An 18136-nucleotide genomic window follows, 5' to 3' on the forward strand; every position below is an offset into this window, starting at 1 on the left:
AAATTACCAAATCTCATTAAACTGGTGCCGTAGGCATAAAGGTTGGCAGATGGCAACAGCTACAGAAGGGAGTCCAGTCATACAGCTCAGCCTATTTTGAACTTCAGTTCCTTCCATTCCCTTTCCTTTGGGAAGTGTGGATAACAGCATTTCAGTTTTATCCTCGATATGCAAATATGTATGTCTTAATAACGTCCAATTAAAATTTATATGGGTATTGTACTGTTATTTTCTTGTTATGAACAAGTGAGTCCAGAGGACAAAGACCTCTTTCAACTCTTTCAAATGTCACAAAGCACTTTCTACAGTGATAGACTTCATCTAGTATTTATTGCCTCTATGAGGAGAGATATTACTCCTCAACTTGAAATATTTCTAGAATTCCAGTGGTGCCCCCTCACTTGCATTTGTTTGATGCTGTTTGTGTGAGATATGTCATGTCCCATCTCCCACCTGCACCGTGATCTACTTTCAACTAAAGGAAATGTCAGGGATTGAGAAGGGATTTTCATTTACTATTTTAATATCAACATTTAAAAAACAGTTGAGATAGACTGACTATGCTTCAGTATTCCAGGAGCTCAGGAGCTCATTTTCTTTTAGACTGTAGCAGGTCCAAAACTTCAGTATTTTACAAACTCTAAAATTATTGCTCACTGAGCTGCATTTAGCCATTGCTGAGATACTGTGAATAAAACATTCCCTGCCTCTGCATTAAAAGCAAAGAAGCACTGATTTGATGATTTGAGGAAAAGTTATTGAAGATACACACTACTGTTCATTGCACCGAGGTACTAAATTGCAGAAATTTCCATTATGCTCCACTCCCTCACACCCATTCCTAGGAAACTATTTCATTGAAAGCTTAAATTAATATTACAACAATAGAATTCACAGCTATTGTTCAGCCCTTGATTCAGTTGCTGACTGACCTGTGAGTACTTCCAGACTCAATAAAGGATAAAATTGTCTCCGCATACCAGTGTGGCAACAAAAGGGTACTGATCTCTTTGCTAACAGATTTTTGTGAGGTGTCTCTAAAGTAATAGTAGATATAGAAAAAGTGAAAATAATAGTTCAGTAAAAAAGAGCACCAAAAAGCTGGAAATTGTTGATATGAGGAAAGAAATAGAATGAGAAAGAATACCAGTGGGTGCTCCATATACTTGCTTTGAATTACCTGTCTATCAAGGAAAAAAACAACCAGATTACAAGTTTTATTTGATGAACTTAGAAATGTATTTTCAGCTCAATACTGGCTGAAAATTATCTTACTGCTAGTGATCTGTCAAATGAATCCAGTCCCTGAATAATGCCATTTAATGAGCAGAAATCTATTCAATTTTATTATATTTTCTCTGAAGGATCGTTTTCTGAGCCCAGTAAGTCCTTGTCCAGCCACCTCATTTAGAAAGGTGGCCCCATTAACACTCATGAGTGTTTGCTCATGTATGAGCAAAGCCTACTGCTGCTGCCAACACTCTGTCAGATAAAAGATGATTAACCACTGAGAGTCCCAGTCTGGAAAGTGCAGTCTTAACATCCATTTCCCTTTCATTATTATTTTAAGCAGGCACATTCTGTAATGATCCTCTATAGGGAATAAAAATGCCTTCCCAAATCCCATTAGCTCTGCTCAGAGCTCCTGGATTGCTGATACACATGCACAGCCCATGGGTTTGCACTGGGTCATCACCCTACAGTCTGTAACCAATTCTTAACCTCCATCCACAACCTCTCTGGGCAGCCTGTTCCAGCACCCTACCACTCTCACGGTAAAGAACTTCTCCTTGATATCCAGCTTCCCTCCTTCAACTTAAAGCCATTTTCCCTTGTCCTGCTGTTGTCTACCCTTTCAATTAGTTGACTCCCCTCTTGTTTATAGGCTCCCTTTAGGTACTGAAAGGCTGCAATTAGGTCACCCCGTAGCCTTCTTGATTCCAGGCTGAAGAAGCCCAGCTCCCTCAGCCTGTCTTCATGAGAGAGGTGCTCCAGCCCTCTGATAATCTTTGAGGTCCTCCTCTGGACCTTCTCCAACAGCTCTCTGTCTTTCTTGTACTGAGGGCTCCAGACCTGAACACAGTACTGCAGATGGGGCCTCACACGGGCAGAGTAGAGAGAGACAGTCGCCTCCCTGTCCCTGCTGGCCCCCTCTCTGGTCTTCATTGTTATCAGCACACAAAGTCTAGTATGCCATTAATTTAACAGGTTGAGAGATTTTTCAGAATTTCTATTGTAAAAGACAACTACAGTGTACTCCACCTGAGCATATACTAGACTTCTGTTGCCTTGTATATAGAAATCAACCAAAGTCACCCAGGAGGCAAGAACCATGTCTCTCACGTGGCATCTGGCTTGGGTCAAGAGGATATAGAATTTAACTCTGAGGGTCTTGGTAACAGATGGCCTCTCTGAGCATCCATCTCCACTCTTATGAAATAAGAATACAAAAAATTATCTTCACACATATGCTTCAGGGGCTAAATAATTAATGATTTGAGTAGCTTAATGCAACAACAACAACCAAACAAACAAACAAATCACTTCATATGATTAAGTACTGTTTTAATTTATTAGATTAGGAGCTTGATAATATGATAATATTCCTTGTATGCTCCTGCTGTTGTTCATTTAGGAGAATACTGTTCAGTCTTCCCATGGGAGTATGCTGGACAGTGCACTCAGAACACAACCACAACTCTAATCTCTGTCCTTCTAAATGAGACAGGACTCACTGTCAATTGGGAAAGTTCAGTTTCTTTCTATCTTCTCCTCCTTCGCATAACTCCTTATTCAGTTTGATTTACTATGCTGGGATGGCCAAAAATACTCATTTTTCTACAAAAGTATTAATTGGAGGAGCTTACCTAAAAATGTAGGAGCCCAAAGGAATTATTAGTGCTGTCTGACAGCACTGTGCACAGAATCATGGAATAGTTTGGGTTGGAAAGGACTTGAAAGATCATCCCATGAGCAGACCACGCTGTCCAAAGCCCCATCCAACCTAGCCTTGAGTGCTTACACAATTTCTGTTTAAAATTGTTATCCCTTGTTCTTTCACTGTCAGCAATGATAAAAGTATTTCTCCATCTTCCTTATAAGAGCTTTTTATATATTGAAAGGAAATGATTTGATATCACCGTCTATTTTCATAACACTGTTATTGATTCTTGGGATCTAATGTCTTAAACTACACCTGGTATATTACTTGATGTTTGGTATCCTGAAATAGAGACTGGGGGGACTCTACTATGTCTTCTCAACTGGTTCATTGTGGCCAATTTCATCTCTTTTATTCTATATGGGAGATACCAAAGGGATACAGTGCAAGTCAGGTCCAATGCCTAAACTCCTATCTCATTGCAGAAATAAAAATAGTTACATATGGTTGTGCAAGTTTGTACACCCAAACAGTAATGGCTTTGTTTTCCAAGCTGTCCTTCCCACTGAATATTGCAGATAAAGCACTCTTTATTTAGAAATGCAGTGTTGACTTTGATGGGTATAATGGCTGGTAATAATGCCAACAGCAAGTATGGATCGCTGTCCTTTTACATTTCAAGAGAAAACAGAATTCTTTTGTAAACATATCTGTTCTTCAATAAATGAGAGATAGATAGAATCGCAGTCTTCTTTTTATGATAAGCAGGTTCACACTATGCATAGATTTCTGAAACGGCATCCTTCAATTTTAGGCACAAATGTGTATTTGAATAGGAAAAATAGTCAGCGGAGTACAGTTTCTTTATGAGGAAAGAAATAGTGCCTGTTCTATTTTTCTTCTACATGTTGAAGTGAGAAGAGAGAAGAGATTATTTCATGATTCAGTGCAAATATGTGTCTTCTTCCAAACTGATAAGCTTTCACAACGTTATCGATTTGCACATTGAGAACACTGTGCTTACAAATGTTGCAAATATTTGAAGAATTTAACCAGAGGGATATTTCCCCTATGCTTGAAAATATCTGCTGTCTGGTGTAGGTGTGCAGTTGCCCCTGAGCCTTTTAGCCTATTTGTCTATGCTAATGCTGAAACTAAGCTCTACTTTTTACTTTCCTCCACTTCACACCCGTCCCTTTGCTCTTGTCTTTGGGTGCCAGCTCTCAGCCAAGAGGCTGAGCTCGTGGTGGATCCTGATTCCTGATTGTGGCTTCTAGATGCTATGGAAACAGAAATAAATATTTTTAACTGGCTTTTTTTTTTTTGGTATCTCATGTTATGTAAGGGCACCGGCGGGAACAATGCATGGCACAGGGAATGCAGTAATTGAATGTTCTGTGCAGAGCTTACTCTTTGTTGCTTAGCAATTAAATGTATGCACGTAGCACCAGCACTGACAAAAAATGCTAATAAAAGGTGACAAGTTATATCTCCAGAAAAAATTACACAATTAAGATAAAAAATCCCTGACAAGATACAGGAGCAGTAGCAAATGGTACATACTGATAGATCTTGTCCCTCCTGAAGGCAAGATCTGCAGGTACTGGCCACTAGAGGGGCTGAGATGATGGGAATAGAAGGTATCCACATTTATAGCATGGGCTACAGACACACAGTTGTGCAAACATCATGGTAAGGCTTTTTGTTGTTGTTGTGGTTGTCCCTTTATTATCTGTACATATTTTTTCTCTGTAAAATGTCTAGAAACATGTTCTGTTTTCTCTGTTCCATTTTTTTTTTCTCCTTAGTGTTCAGATTTGCAGCTTTCTCAGAGCATCTCTTTCTGACTCTCCTAGCAGATCCTTGTGTCACAGAATAAGATCTGATTTATATAACAACGTGCAACCTGTCATCTTAATGTAAAAAAAATTTGTCTATAAAATTGTTTCTTTGATAGTACCAAACTGCTTCATTTGTTCTCTCAATTCAGAGCAAACATGAAGCAGAGGAACTGCACTGTAGGCTGCATTTACCAAAAAATCCCAGCAGTTAAGGATGCCTTTGTTTCTGGGGTTTCTATGTTTAACCTTTCCCTCCTCTCTCATCTTTAGTCTTCTTCAAAAATCTCTGTTGCTTGGGCTGTGCTCAGGAAGTGCATTGATACCTGGACTGGTTAATGCTTACTAAAATGCTTGCTTTGCTGTGGGTATACATAGAGCTCAGGTTATTTTAGACCTTTATCCAAACCAGCTTGACAAGTGTTGTGTAGAATTCTTTTTAGTACATGTGTGAAAAAATTGTTTACAAGCCAGAAATAATTGCTCTTAAAGAGTTTGTCTGTATCCGTGGTATTTAGCAAATATTAGTTAGATGCAGGATTTCAGTAGTTTTACTTCTAGCAATTCTGATTTTTTTATTTTTATTTTTTTATTTTTAGAGCTGTCCCTCATTAGCTTTCAGCCCACCAAAGTGCTGATTCTGCCTTTGACAATCTGCCTGCATAGTGAATTGCAGGATCCGGGCCCAATTTTGATGTATTTATATTATAGTCCATTTCATTTCAACTGAATGCAAGTACTAATTTGGCCGTATTTGCTTTCAGTGTTATCTCAGTTTGTGCCAAATCATCAGACAGTCCATTTGGAGTTTGGCGGGCTTTGCTGAAACTCCTGCATTGTTGGTCAGATGCTATTGAAGATACTTTTAACTATGAAACAAAAGTAGCCTACCTCTTGGCTTGGTTCAGCAATCCCAATTTCCTATCTCATGCCTTAGAAAATAAGATAATACTGGACCTTGAACTTATATAGATCAGGTTGTATTCTGTGTAAATAAAATGAGTTAACCTAGTTTTAATTCATGTGCTATACCTTTTAAGAAACGAAAGGAAACACACAGTAAAACTAATGACATTAGTTGTCTTTTTTTCTCTGGCTTCTTTATGAGTATATTGGTAGAAGAATAATCGAGACAACTCTGCACATAGAACAGAACTGTCATATGATGCTAGCAGCGAAAAATGATTCAGAGAGATTTTTCTAGCTAGTTTAGTTTGTATGCAATTCACTTCTTACATTTTTCCAAATAGGAGTCATTGTACTTGTATTAAGCAGGTAGGAATCATCCCATACAGATGAAGCTGGACCTAGACCCCAAGCCATCAAGGTGAATGAAATCAGAGTGCAGGGTAGAAAGACAATAGAGGAATAGCAGATCATTGTGCTAAAATATTTTGAGTGCATTTGGTTGATGAGATGGTTTACAACTTGTTCAGGACATTGAATCAACCATTCAGAAAAGGAAAGATATGACTCCACTGGGTTGATATAAAACCAAATTTCTCTCATTTCTTTCTTCCCCTTACTCCAGTAAATGTCATCCTGACAAAATAAGCTCTGAGTGAATCAGTTGGATTTGTGAAATACTCTCTTCTGAAGGCTGCATTTTGAAAACCACTTTCAAATAAACATATGCTATCCAAAAGTAGCAGAAATATTTCATGTCTTAGAAATACTTTTAAAAGCATTTTAACATATTTCTTTCTTTCTATATTACCTGCAATAACACGTAAATCTGGTTTGTACATGTGTGTATATGCATATATGTGTATATTTATATGATGGAATATGAAAAAAAGAAATACTTCGTAGAAGCATCTATTTAAATGTCTGCCTGGAAATGCATGCAGTATGTTCTTTTTAAAGTAGCCTCCTCCTGGTGGTACCTTCAGTAAGATTCTCACCAGCTCCCATGGAGTGTTCTGTAAATACCCTGTGAGAATGACTAGCAGGGAGGATGATCTTGCATAACAGGCAGCTGACTAATTTAGACCAGGAACATTGATCTACAATGACTGAAATAGCCTTAGTCTTGTTCTGTTTTTGACATTTGAAGTTTGGGGATTACACTTTTTACCTCTGTGATTCAGTCTCCGGAAGTCACTGCTCATGTAGTCTACCATTTTCAGGTGGAACAAGGATGGGATAAAATGGTCCAAGTACCAAAGGAAAGGGAGGATTCTGTGCATCGTGCAAGTTCCTAACATGTAGAGTGGGCAAAATTATGTTTATGTAAATTACCTCTACCCCATACCACTTCTTCAGGTAAATACCATAGTAGGGCAACTTATCTTTCTGAGCTGGAGAGCTGGATGTCTGTATTTCAGTCACCTCTCACTGCACTTTCTCCTAATCTGTTCTTAATCTGACTAGATTTAATTTGGGCTTTAACAAAGAAACAGACTCCAAAAACTTAGTGATATAATGCAAGTCTGTGGTCCACCTCTCACCCACAGAATCTTCAGGTTTGGACCATCCACATAAAGATGGACAGTGTGATGTGTTTCTGAGGTGCAGTGGTGTGTCTGCCACCTCTATGGCCCCTAGTTACTGAGATACTGATCTCAGTGCAGCACTAATGGAGGCTGCAATGAATCAAGACTTGCCCAGGGATTGCTTTGGTTGCTTGGCTGAAGCCAAGGGATGAAGCTGAGCTCTCAGGGTGTGCATGTCTTTGAGCATTAATGACTGCTGAACAGTAGAGCTGCTTGGAGGTCTTCTCTGGGTTTTCATTTGATTGATGCTCAGCTCTTGCCACAGGTGTTTATACAGATTCAGAGCCACAGAATAATAAGTGGTATTTACATAAACACCTGAGAGACCACTGGGTGCCTGCAGTTTCTTTGCCATCACTGAGTTTACTTTTTCTATGACCTTGCACTTTAGTTAGAAGAAACCTTAAAAAACTTTAATGCTCTGTTCTACATTTGATGCACAAAGAGCCATACATCTTGTATTCCTTGCTACCATAAAAGTGTGACTCATACTGCAACTAATTTTGTTTTGAATAACAGCAAATTGCATCTGAATTCCTGAGGTAGGAAGAAGTCAGGGAAGAAATTATGTTGTAGTTTGCTAGTTTTGTTTTAATCTGAATCCCTTAGGAAGACCAATGCTTTATGGAATGTATGCCCATTTAAAACAAACAAATAAACAAATAACAACAACAATAACAAACCCCCAAAACCCTAGAGCTTAGTTTATGAGGGTAGATAGTAGTAGGAAAAGGGGGAATGGTTTTAAACTGAGACAGGGGAGGTTTAGCTTAGATATTAGGAGGAAGTTTTTCACACAGAGGGTGGTGGCACACTGGAACAGGTTACCCAAGGAGGTTGTGTATGCCCCATCCCTGGAGGCATTCAAGGCCAGGCTGGATGTGGCTCTGGGTAGCCTGGTCTGATGGTTGGCGGCCCTGCACATAGCAGGGATTGAAACTAGATGATCAGTGTGGTCCTTTCCAACCCAGGCCATTCTATGAAGCTGTGTTTTTTTGCTTCTGCCTGCTTATTTAGCTTTGTATTCTTATTATAAAAAAATACATACTAAATGAGAAAAATGAAGAATAATAGATTAAAAAAAGAGTAGCCAGTTGTGTAAATAAGCTTTATGGCAAAAGGAACATTCTTCTGTTCTTTTTGTTTTCCCCAAGCATGTCTTGCTTACAGTCATGAACTCAGCAGTTTTTAAATTGGTTTGCATTAACTGCTTGTACCTAACTTGCAGAATATGTCATCATGAAAAAGCAAAACTTGTTTGAGTTGAAAATTTCCTCCTCAATAACAAACACAAGAAGGAAGCGATGGGTAAAATTTAGAACACTATTGTATAATAAATGAGTAATCAGAGGAAATATAATGCATGGACAACAATCACTGCTTGCTGTTGCTCAGATACACAGCTTGCCTAAATCTAAATATATTGATTTATAAAGGGTGCATTTTTGGTGATACATATCCTGTAAGCCTGGAAAACAGTTAAGAAAAAAATATTGATGTAACTGGTTACGTATTTGAATAAGCCCATATAGGAGTACAGTACGCTTACAGGGAAGTGAAGCTTTTAAACTTTCATTGTGACACAGGTTTTGGACTGTGGCAGTAAGAAAGGGGAGCTCAGAGCCATCTTCTCAAAGGCTTTTTTGTTCCTGGTAGGTACAGAAGAGAAGTTCCACTGTGAGAATAGCCTGGCACACATCCCACCTCATAGCAATGGGATAGATGACATCAAACTTGTGTATCAGCATTTTTAAAGTGTGGGACTTGATGCTGTTAGGATTGTCAGACTCCTTGACAGTCTTAGCATGGTGCTGCAGATGTTTGTTAATTCACTGATAGAAAGAAGAGCTTGTTCGTTGTTAGAAAGTCTTTGCAACAGAAAGGACTATAGCCACCCTCTCTTATAATCTCTGCATTTTAAACATTTCTTCATATTAAACACTGATGCTCTATTTGCTACTGACTGTAGATGCCTTCGTGAAGATATGAGTGGAAAACACACTGGCTGCCTATTTGCTAAGGACACAGGTGGTGAGGAGTTTGTGGGCTGTCTGCCCGTGGGCTCCATTCCCTTCCCCAGGACAAGAGTAGGCTTCACTCTGCGGCACTGTAGAGATGCTGCATAAACTGCTGTAATGGGCTCGGTGTTGGAGACCATTCAGATGAAGAGGTAGGTTTTGGGAAAGGCTGGGGTTTGTTTTGGGTTGCATAGGCTTTCCAGAAGTTGGGTGGCTGAGACGTGAGATTGGCCTGGGTGTTCCCGCTGGAAATCACTGCCAGGGGGCAGCTTGGATGCTGTTGGGAGTGTGTGTTGACCGGTGAATGAACAAAAGGCATCAGAGATGCAATTATACCATCGTAACAGCTAAAGGATTTGTTGCCCTCTAGATGGAGCTGTGCACTTGTGTTATAATGGATTGACTCCAAGCTTGAGGATTAAAGAAGAAATCTCTTGTAAAGGATTGGGTGGCAGAGCCCTGCTGCGGCAGACCCTCTGCTCAGGCACAGCAGGGGACAACAGGATTTCCACTGCTGCTCCTACATGTGTGGGTACGGCAGAGCAGGCTGTAGGGAAGATTTCTGTTTACAGCAAAGACTTTTATCCCTGCTCCCATCCCTGGTTATTTTCTCTCAGGCTTCCGGTCCTCTCTCTCCCTGTTCACTTCTTGCAGCTCAGTTTGTTTCCTAGCATCTTCCAGGTCCACAAAAGCTGCCATTTCCCCAGCATCCTCTTTGTCTCCTTAAATCTACCCGCCTGCTGTTGTATATGATAATGACTTTGTAATTGATGTATTTTCTTCATGCTCAATTGCTATGATTGTGGATCAGTGCTATGTTTACCTGTGCTTTAGCTGAAGTGTGGGCATATCTTTGGTGTACTTGTAACTTCACTTAGAATGCTTTCTAAAGCTTTGTTCGTAGCTTTATGGGAGATTTTGTTGCTAAATTTGGTTGAATTAATGTAAACAGCATTTCTTCTTGTCTTAAATTTTGTGCCAATATAGATTAGCTTGTTTATGGAGTGGGATATTCTGTCATTTCTGATCTCTTTTCTTGTCATGTTGCAGCTGAACCCCTGTATTAAGCCATTTAGTGCTGAGCACTCAGGTTCCCCAACAGCTGGATCTGTGTGTTCTCATTGTGCCTTCTGTGTGTATTCCTGAGCAGAAAAAAAAATGTGCTAATGTGCCAGCCAGGCTCTAACATATTTTAAGTAGCATGATGTGGCATACTTAATAGTCAGAATACAGAGGTCACTTTATTTTTTTGGCGTTTTTCCCAGGAAATAAGACAGAAGCACAAGTAAGCAAGCAAGAGTAACAGAAAACAGCTTAAAAGACCAATAAATATCAGCTTTTGGTGTACTCTGCTTCCACAATTACCCAGCTTTTGTAAACTCCCACTAAACTGCTATTTTTGCTGAAGCATGGAAACAAATGCATTTGTTAAGGCTTCAAGAAGAAGGAAAACCCTTTTCGCTTTCTCATTTATATTGAAAAATATGAAGTATTGTTCAGTAGTGTTGAAACCAGTTTCTATTACTTGCGTAGCTACTGAAGTCATAAAGTCGTTGCCTTGTGACGTTTTTGTCCTTGAAGACTGGAGATTTCAGACAGTGGATTAAACTACTTTAAATGAGCAGCCAAGCCCACTGGCTTTCTAGGAAGTACCTTTCTAGAAGTACCATGTATGCCATACATGGAAGTTGTGAAAGAAAACATGACCACTGCTGGTTTGTTGTTTCATGTGACTCCTCACACGTTGCATAAAGATCTGGATTTTTTGACAGTGAAGGATAATGGGAAAACTCTTCTTTGTCCATTGGGAAAAGAAAGTAATAGTGTGACAGACGGTGTTCTTAATTCTTAGAGATTGTAAATCTGATTGAAATATATCCTAACTACTCAAAACTCTTCACCAAGGGAGATTTGCTTGTGACTTTTGGAAAGCTCCATTTGTGGCTTTTTGGATGATATTGTCTCAGTATTTGGGGCTGGCAGTGCTAGAAGAGATTATGTGTAATTGAGTGTCGAGAGGTTTACAGTTCCTGTACAAACTGTAGCTCTATTCCAGAGCAATTGCTGCTGATGCTTTCAAGTATTCTGCCTGTATTTTCCATAGACACTGAGCACTCTGCTCCTCCTGAAAAAGAGGGAAAAGGTTCTTGATGATACCTTTACAAAGGGCCTCTCTGAGGATACAAGGAGTAATATTAAGATCTTTCACCTACAATCATCATCAGCAAAATCAGATAGGGGGAAAACGAAGGGAAAGGGCTGAGCTGATAATGAGTGCATTGATTGGCTCTGTGAGATGGGGTCACCTGGCTGCTAAAGGCAGTGAGCTGTGAGGAGGTGGTGAGTGAGAGAGGAGAGGAATGGGCTGCTTGGGTGTAGCAGGGGTGGTGGTGGTGGGTTTGCAGAATACCAGGCAAAGCTGTGAGCAGACTCACCCGGCGCACTGCTATAAAACTTAGCAGAGAGACACCTGCGGTAATAGAAGTAAGAAACAGGTTTTAGTGGCTTAATGGTATATCAAATGACAGTGAATCTGGGAAATGGAAGGTTCAGCCAGTTTGATATTTATGTAAGAGTACCAGTAGGAAGAATCACGCCGATTACTGTAAAACAAAGGAACTCCCGCAAACATTAGTTTTACATATAGCTATTTCTTACTCCAACGGACAGGAAATCTAATCAGGGAAGCCCAACTTTTAATTTTCTTAGAAACAGAAAGATTTACAGTGATGCTAAATGTATTCCTCTGAATTTGGCTGGCTCAGTCCCCAGCTGATGCTTCTCATCTGGCACCCGCTATAGCGTTTGCTGGTTTTCAGTTCTGTGCTGGCCAAGAGCAGAGTGCTGCTCCTCACATGCTGCTGAAGCTGCTGCCTAATGAGGCATTCCCACCGCAAGGCTTCTGCTGCAATAGTCGTCCCCATGCCCAGATGGGTGATAACACGCCTCAGCTAACGGTCAAAACTTGAAAAGGTAAAAGCAACACAGATAAAAGGCTGATAAACCAAAGAGATTCCCCCCCCCTCCTTTTTTTCCCCCCCGTCTGAATAATTTTGGTGCATTTGGTGAATTTTAATGCTTATGAAAACGAAAGATTGTATTGGAGGCAAAGCAAGTGTAGGCAGTAACCATAGTGACTTCTACACATATAAGCTTTGCCAGTGTGCTTCAGTTCCAGTCTGCAGAATTCTAGTGATAGACATTTGTAGGGTCTTGGGCAGTTACAGTGAAGGGTTGATGCAGGGGGGTCCCTGTCCTTTGCATATGGTCCTGTGGTTATAGAAACACAGCACTCATCTGCTAAGTTTCTCACAGAGGTCAAATTTGAGTTACAAATGCATCAGAGGTTGCCACTGTGAGTATCAGTATGTCAGTGCTGATGCTTTTCCATTGAATGCTGCTGGGGGTAAATAATCTCTTGGTGATACCTGCATTTTTGGCGCACTGTTCTCTGGCCCTCAGCCACAGTCAAAGAAGAGCTGGTGGGCAGTTTGGCAGGACTGTGTATTTCTGAGCTACTGCTGGAGGATTTTAGTTCCTGTTCCTTACCACTGTTATTAAGCGGTCCTGGATCCATTGTCTTCCTGCAAGAAACGTGAAACTTAATTGAAATAATCTACCAAAAGCCTAATTCTTCTGTTTCATTTGCTATGTAAGAAATAACTTTACTATTTTTAGTAGCCCTGCTAAACAGCCCTTTCATTGCACCTTTTAACAGCCACAGCTTATGCTAGAAGCCTCTGCGTTTATTCAAGATCAAAAACTGCTAAAGGATGTAGTTTGGGTCATCTTGAGAACTTTGTTTTGGGCTGGAAGCAAGGCTCCCTGAAATGAAAGGGTGGGCTGGCTGATGAGGTGAATGACCTGTCTGCTGTTACATGAAGTTATTGTGTATTTCAGTACTGAACACTGGATGGTATATAATTTCATGAAAGTCTTCTGGGGTTTCCATCATTACAAAAATACAGTTTTCCTACCCCACGTTGTGCATGTATGTCTTTCATCCCATAGTCCCAAAGAAACATTAAATATAATTTAGTTTAGTTTCTGAAACAAAAGCCAGGGTCGTTGATTAAATAGGCCTCTTAAATATTGTAGGAAATTAACATACACTGTTGATAATTTTTATCTTTGTATTACACAGCTGTTTGCCTTTATTCTTTAAATGAATGCCTAAGATTGAAGAGAGTTTGTATCAGAATGCATTTTTAATGCATATTGTGGGACCCACTGCACTACGTTTCCTCTTATAACCACTGTACCTTGTTTTTAAATCTGCTCAGGTTTGCCAATGGGGAAAGCTATTTTGAGCGCTGTAGGTTTTTCTGCTTTTGAAATGTTTGTGGGTGATATGCGGGTACTTCAGTTTGACTTCCCAAATTTACTGGGGATGGAAACAGCACATTAAGCTGGTGCGTACATATGAAGTAGTGCCTCAGAAGAGCAGCCATTCACTAGGCCTTTGTAAAACAGTCAGAAGCAGCCCTTGCTTTGAGGACCTCTCGATTTATTTAAACAAAAACAAAAAGTCTTTCTTTCCCTCATTTGATTTCAAGTGGATGTGCCCAGGCATTGTTGTGTAAACTGTTTTCTTGAGGTTTAAATGCCCATCTGAGATGCTCAGAAACAGCAACAAAAATACTAAGCCCTATATCTTTTTCCCTAAGAGCTAAATCATTCCATCTCACTTAACTAATGTATTGATTGCCTTTATTGAGTGCATAATAGTTCTGAGTTTATGAGCTGTGATGCCTGGAAATGGATTAGTGCCAGTGGCTGGGATAAGATATGGCCAGGAGACAACTATTTTGTCAAATGGCAACTTTTGCGGTTACAGAACTTGACTTTACTTCACCTTCAGAACAAAGTTTGTCATCTTGGATCACTGTGTATCAGTCTGAGCAAGGACTACAATGAGCTTCCACTTGCAAAGCCCTGAACTCTGGTGCTCCAGCACCCATCACTATTGGGCTTACTTAGCAACCGTATGTGCATCCTGGAGGGTACAGGTCATGTGAAGAAGAGCCTTGTTTACATATCAAGATTATGTTGTTACCCCCATGATGTTATTACTAGCGAGTAGCCATGAAATATTAATGGGATCCTGTGAGCTTTGTAACTGCCCCGACCATGCCTGAAGCAGTGATTCCACACAGGAGCACAGGTGTGAGGTTTCTCCATTGGACACAGGGCCCTTGCAGAAGCCTTTCAGTACTCTGCAGCTGTTGAAATATGTCCCTCTCCCCTTCCCTCAACATGTTGCTCATCTGCTTTTGCTTCTCACTTCTGATTCTTTCTGCTTGGTTTCCATACAAAGCCTAGCCTCAAAGTTATGCTCTTCTTATTTCTTGGGCTAAAACCCTACTTTTACAACAAGTTTGGCTTGTAATACAAGTGTTTCTTTCCAATTTCTTTTGTTTGTCTGTTTGTTTTTAAGACATAAAATGGACAAATAGGTAGCAGAAATCATATTGACCATTATTTCCAGGAATTCAGACTTAACAATGCATGTGGGGACTTTATGGCTTTAAACTGTGTGACTGGGTGGAATCACAAGCAGAAGTTTGGTCCTGGTGGCATTACTGCATTACTGCTTACCAGTATCTTTATTGATTCTAGTGCCTGGCCAGAGCCTCTGTGGCTGAGCTGCAATATAGCAAGCTTTTTTTCAGTACAGGTCTCTCACATGTCTAAAATAAGTCTTGCCTTCGTTTGAAATGCCTAAAGCCTTAAAGCAAGCTGTTCTTGGATATTTACAGTGCTTTTTTGCTCAGCATTGCAAACTTGCAAGCTTTTAAATCATACATTTAAGACCTAACTCTAGTCTTTGCCTTTGCTATCATCACACTATTGTCATTCTTGGTAACTGAAATTAAATGCGAAGATGGAAGTTCCAGCATCAGAGAAAATATCTGTTTTCCTGCTTGCATACAGCTTACACGAGTGTGCCTTAATCTAGGAGTCCCATTCCAATGTTTTTCTACTGATCACATTTGCAAACTGTCCACACTGCTGTACTACTTCAAGATAATAGCAAGTTCTGCTTCTAGTCAGTGGAGAACGTAAACTTTGATGTGATCTTTGCCCAGAATCTGTTCATCCTTCAGCCATCTTTCAGCCCTTCTTCTTGGCAATATTTTTCCATAGTTTTCAGAATAGTTTCTTAGGGTGCCAGCTTTAATCCTGTCATCAAGTCTATTGCTCACCTTTCAAAGAAACTAGGAATGTGTAAAATGCAAAAACTGATATGAAATTATTGTGCCACTCTGTAGCCTATTTCAGCTAGAAATTCTGAAAGGAGTAAGGGGAAGGATATGGGGGAGGGTGGCAAAAGGAGAAGAAGAGAAAGGAGAAAGAAAGAAAGAAGACAAGGAAAGAAAGTCAAGGAACACAGGAGCATGAGGGAAAGAAGTGTGTTTGTAAAGTGACACAGGTAAGGAAGAAAAAAGGTTAAAAAGATAAAAGCCTGTCATTTGCCACAAATCATCTGGAGCTATTTTCACTCAAAACCAGAAGGGCTCAGAACGTTCAGTGATGACACTGACAGGCTCAGACCAGTGGGTTTGGAAGCTGTGTTAGCTGAGAAAAACATTTGTAGATTTTGGTAAAAATCACACCTTGGTTAGAAGGTTTGTTAAGAGTTAGCAGTGCAAAGTTGAGACAGTTCTCAGCTGCTGTGAGCTTACGTTTCTCCATAGGTAGAGCAAGTGTTTACTGTTCATTTCTCTTTTCCAAGGATTACGATGAGATACTGAGTTCTTGGGTACATTCTGAAAACGCTGCTGCAATGCAAAGGGCTGGAAATTCTCGGAAAAAAAAGCAAATTCTAAATGATGTTTTGTTCTCCAAATTAAGATCTCTAGAGATGTTAAGAAGAAATAAGTGGACTTTTAGAAGCAGCTAAAAGGTATTAGAGGTACATTTCTTGTGTTGTATTTTTATAGGTTTTTTTTTTTTTTTTTTTTTTTTTTTTTTTTTTAAGATTGTCTTTCTCTTTGTTTCTCAACACTTGCATTGCAGGGTAGGTAGATAGAAGTTTTGACTGGATGACCTCTGCATCTTCCTAATAGGCTTCCTATGGAATTGAGGTCTATGGTAGAATCAGGTACAGCATTTTGCACCCCTAATTATGCTATAAATGTTTCAACATAGCTCCTGTCAAGAGTAGGGAGTTCCACTGAGGGGAGAGTAACTTAGAAAGGTGCATGGTTTTAAAAGGAAAATGACATCAGACAGAACTTTTTATCTTTATATTTTTTCTCCCTGTCTTCCAAATGATGGTGATTTATTTAAGAGGGTCACTAGATGCAGTGTATAGTAGTTACCCAAAAATAGGCTAACCGGGCTTTGAAAAATGAAGCTCCTCTCTTAAGCATTTTAAATGTTTCTGTTCTCAATTATTTTATTATTGATATAGAAATGAAAATTACCTGTTGTCCCATCAGAACAAATCTCTTTTTACTTGCTCAATATTTTTTACACCTGTATTTCTAGTGCAGTTTGAAATTAAAACTACCATTCATGTTTTCTTTGGTAAATCAGCATTTAAGCTGGTGAGCTTATGGTGGTATAGAAATGAGCATATGAACAGAACATTTACTGATTATTTTGTCCATTAAGTAAAAATATATTAGGATTTTTATTCCAGAGAATATTTTTAGGTCTGATATTAGCAATAGGTATTTCTTGTTGGTTTTTTATTTGTTGTTGTTGTTTGTTGTGTGTTAGGATTTTGACAAGTAATTAGAAGCCATAGAATGTTCTTTGGCATCATTATTGTATTCTGACAAATTGCATAAGGCCTTAACAGGTCAGAATCCCCCTTCATAGTTTTCTGTGGTCTTGGTGAAAAGCAATAGTGATGTATCCCAGGAGGATTTAAGGAAGGATCTTTGCTTAAGTACAGAAACACAATGAGTCTGGTACTAATGTTTGTCCAGTGAGCCTTGTAAGTTAGTCTTAAGTCCTCCAGAGCTTTCAGACACAACTAGACCTGGCTAAAAGAAATAGATGCGTACATTTCTTGGATGAATATTTTAATTCTAACAGTAATTATTCTCCTGTTCTGTGTCTGGAAATGGGTGACAAAATCCACTTTTCATTGGTACTGAACGTTGACTGTTAGCAGTTTAAAGAGGTAAGCATTGCAGTTCCTTTATAATATAACTTTTGGTTGGTTTTATTTTTTTCCACTGGTTAATATAAGTTACGGTGACACTTACTGGACAAGGCAGGCTTTCGTTCAACTCAAATCAGCAAGCAAAGTTTATTAACTGAGAAAGTTTCTTCTATCTCCGAAGATGCAATCCACTCAAACATCAGTGGGTGTATTAGAAGCACTGTGCTGGTAGAGATAATGCTGGAAGGTAACATTTTTCTGCCTCCTCCCTTTCAGAATGGAGTTTCCAAACCCCAATGGCGATTCCAGCTCTGTTTTATGAGTTGGGTCTCAACTCTAATTAGTGGAAGGTCTACATGTTTTGCAGAAGATCCTATCTGCGTATTCTCTGCCCAAGAATGTTCAGATTTATAGACTGGACAGAATATCTGGAGAGATTTAGTTTCCAAGTGTGCTGGAAAAGAATAATTATGCCCCGTAAAAGGAAATCAGTAGAATTGAGAAGGTAGTCTGAGGATATTATAACTTCTTTTTTAGGATATTGGTGCTTTTATTACAATCTCAAGTATAAAGCAAAGACATTAAGAGGGGTAGAATATTGTCTTGTGTGGTTTGCAGTTTTCTCACAGGTCCATTGGTTTCTTGCTTAATGTTGGTTGTTGTGGCTTAGGACAGTCTCCCCTGCACCCAGTACAGCAGTTTTTCTTCATTAGTCACTAGATAGAAGCAGTCACTAGTCACAGCATAATCCTTCAGCCCACTTCTGAGACAGGAATGTCTTTGGG

General features: G+C 39.5%; 1 protein-coding gene across 14 annotated transcripts in view; it reads left to right on the forward strand.

Annotated features, from left to right (window-relative positions):
• DLGAP2 (DLG associated protein 2) overlaps positions 1-18136 on the forward strand; it is a 448809-nt gene that overhangs the window by 110760 nt on the left and 319913 nt on the right. The window contains exon 1 of one of the 14 annotated variants that reach the window (XM_072333764.1): positions 4456-4573. The exons of 12 other annotated variants lie outside the window; for them this stretch is intronic. The gene's annotated coding sequence lies outside the window, so the exon portion shown is untranslated. Of the gene's footprint in view, positions 1-4455; positions 4574-18136 lie in introns of those variants that run through there. One more of the 14 variants, XM_072333766.1, reaches the window with a different exon arrangement.

The sequence above is a fragment of the Excalfactoria chinensis genome, chromosome 3 (genome assembly GCF_039878825.1).
Source record: "Excalfactoria chinensis isolate bCotChi1 chromosome 3, bCotChi1.hap2, whole genome shotgun sequence".
Classification (NCBI taxonomy): Eukaryota; Metazoa; Chordata; class Aves; order Galliformes; family Phasianidae; genus Excalfactoria; species Excalfactoria chinensis.